Source organism: Maniola jurtina, chromosome 26, assembly GCF_905333055.1.
Source record: "Maniola jurtina chromosome 26, ilManJurt1.1, whole genome shotgun sequence".
Classification (NCBI taxonomy): domain Eukaryota; kingdom Metazoa; phylum Arthropoda; class Insecta; order Lepidoptera; family Nymphalidae; genus Maniola; species Maniola jurtina.
In genome coordinates this window covers 3529832-3542015 of record NC_060054.1, presented here as the reverse complement: position 1 = coordinate 3542015, position 12184 = coordinate 3529832, and the positions used below count along the sequence as shown (strand labels likewise).

Sequence of the window (12184 nt, the reverse complement as noted above, 5' to 3'; positions counted from 1 at the left end):
AAACACAATGACAAACACCATACAACACCGACCAGAAAAGAAAAAGAACAAAGAGCAGGTATAGCACAATGACAATGCGCTTTGTTCTTGCAACTAAAACTTAGTTTTACTAAACGCGATTAGTATAGAGCTGGTGAAATCGGTTTGACTTAAACTGAGTTCAAATTGTTTGTTTAAACTCAGTTAAGCTAAACTTAGTTTTATTAAACTAGGTTTCTGTAGCGAATGGTGAAATCCGCCCTAAGACAGAGTCTTACACCTCTTGCAGTGAAATTTTTTGGTTAATTTATGAAAAGAAACTTGATGTTTTCCCAAACTGCTATGCCATCCTAAAGATTTTTTTTAACGATGCCGATCACTAGCTGTGAAGCGGAGCGTCCTTTCTCCAGGATGTCGTATATAGAAAACAAATACAGGACAACAATGTCGAACTATCGACTAAATCATTTATCAGTTCTTTCGATGAATTGCGATTTAACAAAGGACCTACAGTGCGATGACCAAATAAAAGAATTTGCAGCACAAAAATTCAGAAGGGTTGCTTTATAATTTATATAACATAACCATTTATAACCTGTCAATTTATTTTGCAATAAATAATGTTTTAATAAATAAATAAAATATTTTGTTTTCCTATTTTCTTCCTGTACTTTAACATATGTATATTACATTACATATACCTAAACTAAAGAAAACAGTTTCTTGTCAAATTGGCAATTAGTTGAGTAATTAGGTAGGGCCCCTAAGCAGTATTAGCCCAGGGGCCCACAAATTCAAGATCCGTGCCTGGACAATAGCTCAAAAGGTTTAAAATGTATATATAATAAGTCGTAAAGTAATTAAAATTTTACCTGTGAAAAAGGATAAAGCACCGGATAAAAGTTCAGAAAATATAGAGTTGAAAATAAATATCGATTCTCAAAATGACGAACAAACAGACAAACCAGATAACTATCCAACACTTAGAAGAAATCTTTAAATGTTCCATAAACTTCGGAAGAAAACTGTCCGAAGTTTACCCCATAGGGAAGGTGTAAACCTCGGCTTAGAAGGCATTCTTGGTGACAATATTCTAATTGGGATGATCCCCACTCCCATTATTATATCGTTTTGATGAATACAAAGTCAGTCTATCGGCATACGGCAAACGGCACACACTACCGTAAGAAACCGGTCCTTTATCTTTTTAAAGTAATTAATTGTATATTTCCAAGCGATTAAATCTTGTAATAAATAAAATCTTTTTTTAAAAACATATTTCCCCGGAATCCTATAACAGTACGGTAGCTGCAAGCTTTTGACAAGTGTCGCCGAACGCAATGCTCCTCATTTTGATGTTACTGTGGTAAGTGGCCTAATTTGTCTGCTCAATTCCTAGTTTTCCTTGTGTGTACTATTTTATATCTATTTTATTCTATTTCTATATGCCTAAATCCATCAAAAACGAACCCTACACCAACTCTCTATATCCCAGCTTATCTCAATTACCAATACACGACACAAACACAATGTCTCTAGAAATTAACACGTTATTAAAACTTATCCTAACATTCGACACCGCAGAAACACAACAAGTTTACAGATTTGTCCGGTCTTGTGATTCTGCATTCCTTCTAGCAGACGCCGAGAAGGAACGAATCCTACTCGTCTATGCACTAAATAATATAACGGGTACATGTGCTTCCGATGTCACTCTAGACAATATAGGGTCACATGGTCGACAGTGGATCAGTGGTACACAGTTGATAATAATAATAATAATAATAATAATGTGTGTAGCCGCCACTCACCCCCCCCCCCCCCCCCCCCCCCCCTTTAATATGATGGATAACAAAACAAGGAATGAGCGAATAGGGCCGCTGCCTGGGGGTCGCCAGGGCGCGCCTGGAGCTGGCGCTGGGCGTGGCAGCATGCGGGCCGCCAGTGCCACCAGTCGGCCGGCGCTGCCACCTAGCCGGTCGACATATCCATCATCCCCACCAGATGGCTTGGCTCCGACAGGGTCCACCAGGGCCCGATCTTCGGCGCCCGCCGCTGGTGGTGTACGCCGCATGCGCTGGACTTCTCTCATGAACGAGAATGTCATGCGTGCGTACTACAGGGCGACAGGAGGGGAAACCGGACGGACTGGCTACCGAGCGGCAATGTACCGCGAGTTCCTGCTGCTCGAGCCGAACTTAACTGTCACGGAACAAAACCTGGCAGACCGGGCTCGGTATATTCAGCGTTCTAACATCTTCAACGCTACCGAGCTCGAACGATTACGACGTGAGGCTGTTCCGGAAGTCTCAGCACCTACCGCAGAGCAAATCGTCTCCCAGGCGGCGCCTGTCCGCGAGGAGACAATTACCACGTCACAAGATTTGCCTGTGGAGGAAGACACTGAGGGAACAGTCTCCCTTGATATAGAGCGGATGAGAGGGATTCTAGAAGAGGCGATTTCTGAAATCCGGAGTGCTCCTCTAGAGAATCGTCCGCGGCTCTCCCGACTTACACTAAATGTAGCGACGCGGGATGTCATTGAGGCCATAAACAAAATGCTGCCACAACATCTGGAGGGCAGCACTGGCCTGGGTGATACGGCTTCTATTATCTTCGGTGCGGCGCTAGCCGTGCACCGATTCATCGGTGCCAAGACTCCGGGACCGGGGCGTGCTGCTGCCACAAGGCGCAGCGCGGAACCGACCTGGAAGAAGAGAATAGAACACCGTATCACTCTTGCCAGAGTCCTCATTGGCAGACTGCAAAGCTTCAGGTCGGGCAACACTAGGCCAAGGATTGTGCGCTCTGTTAGAGTTGCGTTTAACGGGTGTGGGGTTAGGTTGGACCAGCCTGACATTGCGCAAAAGCTAACAGAGCGCATCGACGACCTGAAGCAGAAAATCGCTGCATGGGGGAACCGCATCCGACGATACTCGGCAAGAGTCGAGCGATTTCAGCAAAATCGTCTCTTCTCGAGTGATCAGAAAAGGTTCTACAAAAGACTGGAGTGCCCAGCAGTCTGCTCTACCTCTCAACGACCGGACCCGGCCGACCTAGTCGCTTTCTGGCGGGGGGTGTGGTCGAGAGAGGTGGAGCATGAGGAGGGGCCTTGGATTGCGGCGGTAGAGGAAGCATGTGCCAGAATAGAACCGATGAACCCGGTCGCCATCTCTGCGGAGGATGTAGCTGGTGCAGTAAGGCGGGCTCCGAACTGGAAAAGCCCGGGACCCGACGGACTGCATCACTACTGGCTGAAAGGTTTTTCGGTTTGCCATGCGACCTTGGCTCGACAATTCCAAGAGGCTCTCGAGCAGAGGGCACTCCCGAGCCTTTTCACTACCGGGATCACTCACTTAGCTCCAAAGTCCACCGATGCCACCGACCCGGCTAAGTATCGTCCCATTACGTGTCTTACTAGCATCTATAAGACACTGACATCCGTTCTGAGCCTCAAGATCTCCCGTCACATAGACGAGAATAACATCATGTCTGGGGCTCAGAACGGATGTCGGGGCGGTGGTCATGGTACTAAGGAGCTCCTTCTCATCGACTCCGTTGCGGGCCAACTGGTCAAACGCAACCGTCGGAATTTCTCCGCCGCCTGGATCGACTACAAAAAGGCATTCGACTCGGTGCCCCATTCATGGCTCTTAAGGGTCCTTGAGCTGTACAAAGTTGACAGTGCAGTTCGAGACTTCCTTGAGGCATGCATGGGGCAATGGAGCACGATCCTGTGTCTCCATGGTGAGCGGTTGGCGGCTGCCGATGACCGGATAAGGATAGGACGGGGTATCTTCCAGGGTGATTGTCTGAGCCCGCTATGGTTTTGCCTGTCTCTGAACCCACTTAGCACCCTGCTGGAGGGCTCGGGGACAGGCTTTCAGTTTCGGAGAGGAGGTACAAAAGTACCTCACCTTCTGTACATGGATGACCTCAAACTGCTGGCACCCAATGCCACCCGCCTGAGGGAGCTGCTGAACATCACCACTGAGTTCAGCAATTCCATCAGGATGGAGCTTGGACTGGACAAGTGTGCGGTCATACATGTGGAGAGGGGACAGGTTACTCATTCGGCCGAGATTAGTCTCGAGCCATCCAACATTAAGACCCTCTCCGAAGCTGAGTCATACCGGTATCTGGGCATGTCACAATCTCTGGGTGTAAAAGAGGCGGACATGAAACAGTCTGTTTGCGAGGCCTTTTTTGGCCGTCTGACAAAAATCTGTAAAAGTTATTTGTCAGGCGCCAATAAGGTCCGAGCTTATAACGGCTGGGTTATGCCCGTCCTCATGTACACCTTTGGCGTGCTCAGTTGGACTCAGACCGAACTTGACGCCCTGGACAGAAAAGTCCGCACGACTATGACTCTCTATCGCATGCACCATCCAAAATCGTCTGTGATGAGATTGTATATCCCCCGGAAGTGTGGAGGTCGAGGCGTATTAAGCGTCAAGACCATGCATAACCGGGAGATATCCAGTCTCAGAACCTACTTTGAGACGATGAGGGGGTCCCCCATGCATAGAGAGGTCATAGAATGTGATAAAGGACTCACTCCACTATCCTTAGCCAAAACCGAGTGGCAGAAACCGGTGGTACTTAGCACCTCTGACCGGGAGACCGTATGGAAGGAGAAGGAGTTGCACGGACGCTTTTTTAAAGCTCTTAATGAGCCACACGTAGATAAAAAAGCGTCCGTGCAATGGCTGCGCTTTGGTGACCTCTTCGGGGAAACCGAAGGGTTTGTCTGTGCGATACAAGATCAGGTGGTCAAGACGCGGAACTACCGAAAGTACATTCTGAAGGATGGCGCTCACGACATCTGTCGAGCTTGTCGCCATCCCGGCGAGTCACTCAGACATGTGCTTTCGGGATGTTCGGCGCTTGCCAACACTGAGTATCTGCACAGACACAACCAAGCAGCCAAAATCCTTCACCAAGAGCTTGCTCTGAAGTACGGTCTCCTGGATGAGAGGTTGCCGTATTACAGGTACACACCGGTGCCGGTACTCGAGCGCGACGGAGTCCGGCTCTATTGGGACCGGTCCATCATCACGGACAGGACTATTCTAGCGAATAAGCCTGACATTGTGGTGGTGGACCGGGCACAGTCGAGGGTGTTTTTGGTGGACATCACCATTCCATATGACGAGAACCTCGTGAGAGCTGAGACGGAGAAAAAACGCAAGTATCTTGATCTGGCTCACGAGGTTTCCGACATGTGGCATGTGGAGTCCACCGAAATCATCCCAATCGTCATATCTGCAAACGGGTTGATCCCAGTCAGCCTCGCTCACCATCTGAGGCGACTGGGGTTCCGTGGCAGTTCGCTCGCAGCCAGGATGCAAAAAGCGGTCTTGCTAGACTCGGCTAGGATAGTCCGCCGCTTTCTCAACCTGTCGCCCTGACCCCCGGCCGTTTGGTCTCCCCTGCCGGGGCGTAATCCTCCGCCCGGTACAAATATGTATTTATGTAAATGTGTATGTAGGTTTATTTATTTTTATATATGTAAGTATATTATATTATCTTTGGCTTTTATATATATCTATTTTGTAACCGGGCGTGAGAGTAAGTTATATCTATAATAATAATAATAAATAGGCTTTATTGCTTACTTATTGCTAGTGACAAACATACATATGTTATAAGTAAATTAAATCTATAAAAAAAAAAAACTAACAATAGCAATAGGCCGCAAACTCAGCATGGCCGAGCATTGATGACAATGCTCAGCGCTGGTTTTCAGTTTGCTCCAAAAAATATTGATTAATAAAATAAAAACGCACCGCGCCCGTTGCGTTCCCTGCTTATTGATCAATATTAAAATGAATACAGTACAACCCAAAAAGAACCTTAAAAACCGTACAGTAGAAAGAAAAATGAAAAGGAGAAAAAAGCACACACATACACATAACAAGCAAAAAAAAAAAAAAATGAAAATAAAAACTAAACAAGATAAGATCTAAACAAGATGTCCCTTCCCAGCTAGGCCTAACGAATAATATTATTAATAACTTAAATAGTAGTATTATAGACAACAATAATAATAGTATGGTTCCAATTAATCAAGTATCTATGTATTATATAACTAAAATTATTTACATTATGCACTAGTCAGATATATGTATATAAATAAGACTAGGATAGAATATTTAGCATATCTAGCCTTAATTTCATTAATAAGACGTGTAAATAAGTAAGTTAGGTGTAAATAAATTTAGCTGCCTCGATCTGGTCATTTAAATAAAAATTCCTTAATTTCTTTTTTATTGTGATCTCGCTAGTAGGATAATTCCATTCCCGAAGCGGAGGCGGGAGATCGTTCCAAACCTTAGCTGCAGCAAAACGGAAACAGCCCCTGAATCCTGCCTTTTTATGAGTGGGTATAGCCAGCTTCTTTTTTTGCTGAAATCGAGTCGTGCCTCTGTCAACTCGCCAGTGTAGTCTGTCATATAAGTACGGCGGTCGCTTGATCACGCACACAGTTGAACCATTTATTCATGTAAGAGTAAAACAATATTACAAACGTGTCTCGCTTGTGAACCCCCTTCCACTCCCGCAGTCGCTGCGCGGACGCGCTTAGTAGTAGACGCGGGAGCGCGACATTTTGTTTATCCGGAATAAAAACGACCAATCAGGTAAATTGAATTTTGTTTACAAATCTCAAAGTAACGCTCTCATCTGATATATTTTATTCTAATCGTGTGTGAAGATTAATATAGAGTGATTGAATGATAAGGAATTTGCGAAAATATTTATGTTTTTTTTTTAATTTGATTTCGACTTGTATAGTGGTAACATGGTTAACAGTGGATTGATTCACTGTGTACACAATGGATCACGATCCAGTGTGTACCACCTAAACGACTTTTAACTTCGTAACTTAACGGAATTATAACTTTTCAGAAATGCCGAGGAATAAAGTAGAAAAAAGGAAGGTAGGAGCTCATTCGCATGAGCAAATGCAGGAAGCCTTACAAGCAGTAAAAGATGGGAAAAGTATAAGGCAAGCTGCTACTGACCATAATATTCCATTCACAACGCTACAAAGATACAAAACAAAAGAAAAAGAAACTCAGAATCAGCTTCTACGATTGACACCAAACTACGCGGTAAATCAAGTTTTTTCCAGAGACCAAGAAGTAATATTAAAAGATTATTACATTAAATGCGCAAATCTTTTCTATGGTCTGTCTGTTAATGATTGTAGACAAGTAGCCTACGAAATGGCCAAAATAAATGGTATCAAAATGCCAAAGACCTGGACAGAGAACCGATTGGCTGGTATAGATTGGCTGAGGGGTTTCCGCCAAAGACATCCGGATTTGACACTACGTAAACCAGAAGCATGCAGCTTAGCACGAGCATCGGCTTTTAACCGGGAAACAGTAAATCACTTTTACGATAATTTAGAGAAAGTAATCCAGCGCCATCCTGCATTTGCTGATGGGACTAGAATTTATAACTTAGACGAAACTGGTACCACCACTGTGCAAAAAACTCAACGAATTATTGCGCCAAAGGGCAGAAGAAATCTTTGTAAAGTGACAAGCGGCGAGAAGGGAACACTTGTCACTACCTGCAACATTATAAGCGCTGGAGGACAGGCAGTTCCACCAGTCATTGTCTTCACAAGAAAAAATACGAACCCTCGCATGGCTGTTGGTACTCCACCTGGTTCACTGATTCTAGCAAACCCATCTGGATGGATGAACAGTGAACTGTTCCTCGATGTAATGAAGCATTTCATACGAAGAACGGGAACTTCGAAAGAATACCCATCAATTTTGTTAATGGACAATCATGAGTCTCATCTTTCTATTGAAGCCCTGGATCTCGCCAAAGAGTCGGGTGTAATTGTACTTACATTGCACCCACATACATCAGCGCGTTTACAACCACTAGATGTTGGTATCCATGGACCATTCAAAACGTTTTATTATTCCGCCATGAGTTCTTGGATGTTACGAAATCCTGGATGCCCTATAACTATTTACGATGTGGGAGCATTAATTGGCCAAGCTTTCGCAAAATCTATGACACCATTAAACATAACACATGCTTTTAAAAAAACTGGAATTTTTCCTTTCGATCGTCATGTTTTTAGTGAAGAGGACTTCGCGCCTAGCAGTGTTACTGACAGACCAGAAAATGCACAACCTGAAAATAATTCTAGCGTTGAACTCGCAACCACAGACCAACAACAGATTTTACAGCTAGAAGATAACCCATTGCATCGTCGAATAACCGACTCTCCAAGACCCTCCACTAGCACTGCTGAAGAAATATCGAGAGATACAATGAGTCCATCTTTGCTAGAGAATTTAAGTGGCACTGAGTATTCAGAAAAACCTCCAGTACCAGTTTTTACCACTCCAGAGAAATCTGTTTTAAATGTTCCATCTGATCTTTCGCTTCTCCCTCTTGATGGTTCTACAAGTCAACCTACTGTTATACCAACTACCAATAATATTACTGAAATTAACTTAAGTGTTCCACCTAGAATCAAGTCTCTCATTACGCCAGATCAGTTTCGGAAGCCACTTAAAGCACCTGCAAGAAATGGAAAAAGGAAGCCACGAAAATTAGGGAAAAGTCTTATAGCCACAGACACACCAGAAAAAAACGCTATTGCGAAACAAAAAGCAGCCAAAAGGAAGAAAGAAATCAAATGTAAAGGGAAAAAAGCAATACGTCAAGTTCTGCAAAGTGACTCGGAAGATGAAATGGACATAGTTTTGAACGACGAAACAGATGATGAAGGAGACTGGATAGAAACTGAGGAAGAACATAATATAACAGATGATTTATTGAAAAGACCACTTGTACGATTACCAAACGAAGGAGAATATATATTGGTGCAATTTTGTTCGAAAAACCAAAAAATATATTTCGTTGGCAAAGTTCTCGAAGAACGAAATATCAGTTCTTCAGACTTATATGTGTCTTTCTTAAGGTACAAAAAGGGCAAGTTTGTTATGCCTAATGTCCCAGATTTATCATATGTGAAAGATGAAGACGTTAGATTTATTTTGCCCAAGCCCACCGTTAGTGGAAGTACTAGTAGACAACAATCTTACTATGTATTCCCTGTAGATTTAAGTCAAATTAACATCCGTTAATCTTTTTAAATTTCTATTTTTTATTATTCTTTAATTAAGATAGTTATTTTATTAATTACGAAAGAGAATGTTTAAGACTGAGACCAAAATGCCATATAAAGATAGAATTGTTTTTATTTTTCAAATCTTAATATCTAAGTAATGAGTAGGTATAAAATGATTATATTTTTTATTTTCTAATCTTTTTAATTATTCAAACTAGTTACTTAAATGTTATAGCTAACGTTATTGTGCTTTATTGAATAAAGACTGAAAAAATACTAAGTTCCTTTAAATTTCTAAGAAAAAAATGTTTTGTTGTCACTAGTTGTGATTAGTCTTTAAATAAACATCCAGTTGATTATATGCATAGATTTTTATTATTTTCCGTTCAGATTTTCTTCGATCCACTGTTAACCAGGGTGCGATCCACTGTAAACCAGGGGGAGTACACAGTGAATCAAAACCCACTTAAAAAAATAAAATATCTATTTTATTTATTGTACACTGAATGTTAAAATGGGCAATAATATTATAAACTTTAATAACTTCATAACCCCCTGGCAAGTTTCCGTATAATTCTGACGATTAGTTTTTGTAAAATAATGCGTGAAAAAAAAGTGATCCACTGTTGACCATGTTACCCTACTTCATGGTAAAACCTTAAGCCCTATCTTATTGAGAAATTCTCCAACGTCAAGACGATTTCACATCTCAATTTAGAACTGCAGTCAATGTTCCAAAAACCAGCTAAAAGCATAACCGACTTCTTCCACAGAGTCAACTAAATGCCGAAGCAAAATAATTGAAAAACTGAATACCGAAATCAAAGACAGTACGTTATTAGGTCGGATGGCAACAACCGAAGAGACAGCCTTAACCGTCTTCGTGAACGGCCTTAGCTCCGAAATAGGTACGATGTTAAGAACGCGAGGTTTCCAAAACCTAACTTTAGCTGGGCGTTTTGCCATAGAAAAAGAGAAAATACGAGCTGTGAACACAGCTAGGCAATCCTTATTTAAAAATAACACGAATCAACATAAACCCAGCTCACAACGAACTCAAATCGTTCCTAATCCCCGCGCAACATACTTCAACCCACTACAACCTACTTAACTATAATTCATACCCATCAAGTACGAAAATCTGTAACTATTGCAAAAATCCAGGTCATCTAATATATGAATGTCGTAAAAGAGCATATAACAATAACTTGCACTATAATATTCAGTCGGGCCCCCTCATACGCAACTCGTTCCCAGCCTCCCTGGCACAAACACGCCCGTCAACACAACGAGCCTTACCAGCCCCTTCGGCACAGACACGCCCACTAATGCAACGTGCCCTACCAGCTCCTCCAGCTTATGCAAATAATTTAAACTGCGAAGCGACCAACAAGATGAGCAGCTCGTCGGAAATCGCTTCTGCCTCCTGCTCAATGATCCAGTCACAAGTTCACGAAAATGAAGTTAAGACTCAAGTCCAGAAAATGTTAGACCAAGATATAATTCAACCTAGTTCATTCCCTTGGAGTAGCCCAATCTTGGTTGTTCCTAAAAAACTTGACGCCTCTGGGATACAAAAATGGTGTCTAGTCATAGACTACCGCAAACTACATATCTATGCCGCAAACTAAACGACGTAACTGTAGGTGACAGCTATCCACTTCCTAACATCACTGACATTCAGACAAACTAGGACCAACTTTACTACCTTAGATCTTGCCTCAGGATTCCATCAACTCAAAGTCGAATCCGAAGACATTCCTAAAACAGCATTTAACACACCCTATTTTGTATTTTTTTTAAAGAATATTAGCCATTTGAATTATGACTAACATTCCCCTTTCCCCTCCAACTAAGCGTAAAGCTTGTGCTAGGAGTGGGTACGACAATAGTGCAACAAGTGGGATTTGAACCGTCCGTCGACCTTTCGGATTTCAGTCCACTCCTATGACCGTTGAGCTATTGAGGCCTATGGTCATTACGAGTACAAAAGAATGCCTTTTGGCCTTAAAAATGCTCCTGCCACCTTTCAACGTGTAATGGATTCCGTACTCTGCGGATTACAAGGTGAAAGATGCTTCGTATACCTAGATGATATTGTTGTTTCCGCATCAAGCCTACAAGAACACGAACAAAAACTACGTGAAGTATTTCTAACCGACTTCCAAAAAAGGAGAAAGTTCTCAATTCGTCGGAATCTTTTTTTTAATGTATGTTCCCCGATTACTCGAAAACCCCTGGACCGATTTGGATATATTTTTTTTTGTTTGAAGGTTAATCTGTGCTGGTGGTCCCATATAAAGGTGAAGATCTGATGAATATCTTCGGAATATCTAACACTCAAAATCCAAAACCTACTGAAGTATTCTCAGAAGGTTATCTCCAAATCAATTACTCACATTTTTTTGAAAACTCCACTCATAGCTTAGACACTCCAAACCGCCATATCTCTCCAGACAATCTCTTAGACGACAGACATAAAGACAATATTTCCCATTGCATGTGGACTCTCATCTGAGAGGTCGTTCTTATCTAAGAACGACCTTTTTAACACTGCAATCTCAACATGTTCTCAAGTAGATCCACATTTAGAAAAACCCAAAACACTTTACGATGTCGATTTAGTGGTTTCAAATAACAAACAAATATGTTTTTTAACCGACTTCAAAAGAAGGAGGAGGTTCTCAATTCGTCGGAATCTTTTTCTTATGTATGTTCACCGATTACTCAAAGACCCCTGAACCGATTTGGAATATTTTTTTTGTTTGAAAGGGTATACAGTGCAGGTGGTCCCATATAAATTTGGTGATGATCTGATGAATATCTTCGGAGATGAAGAACAGAACACCTCAATGGACTAGGGCAAATTGCTCGCGATCAGTGTAATAGTTTAGTAAACAGTAGGGTTTTAACTGGGGATAGCATATTATATTACAGTGGGGCCACTAAAAATTGTGAAATAAAAAATTTTCAAAAGAAAAATAAAACCGACTTCAAAAATTTCTTTTTCTTTTGAATTTTTTTATCTAGGCTCCAAAAATACGAACTGCCATACGAAGTCCAACCAAACAAATGCGAATTCTTAAGACGTGAAGT

The 12184-nt window shown here is 42.1% G+C and overlaps 1 protein-coding gene and 1 pseudogene across 1 annotated transcript in view; one reads left to right on the top strand and one right to left on the bottom strand.

The window, feature by feature from the left end:
- Positions 1–12184, bottom strand: part of LOC123878693 — a 317944-nt gene that overhangs the window by 19817 nt on the left and 285943 nt on the right. The gene's annotated exons all lie outside the window — the stretch shown is intronic.
- On the top strand, positions 1312–10719 carry LOC123878271 (annotated as a pseudogene).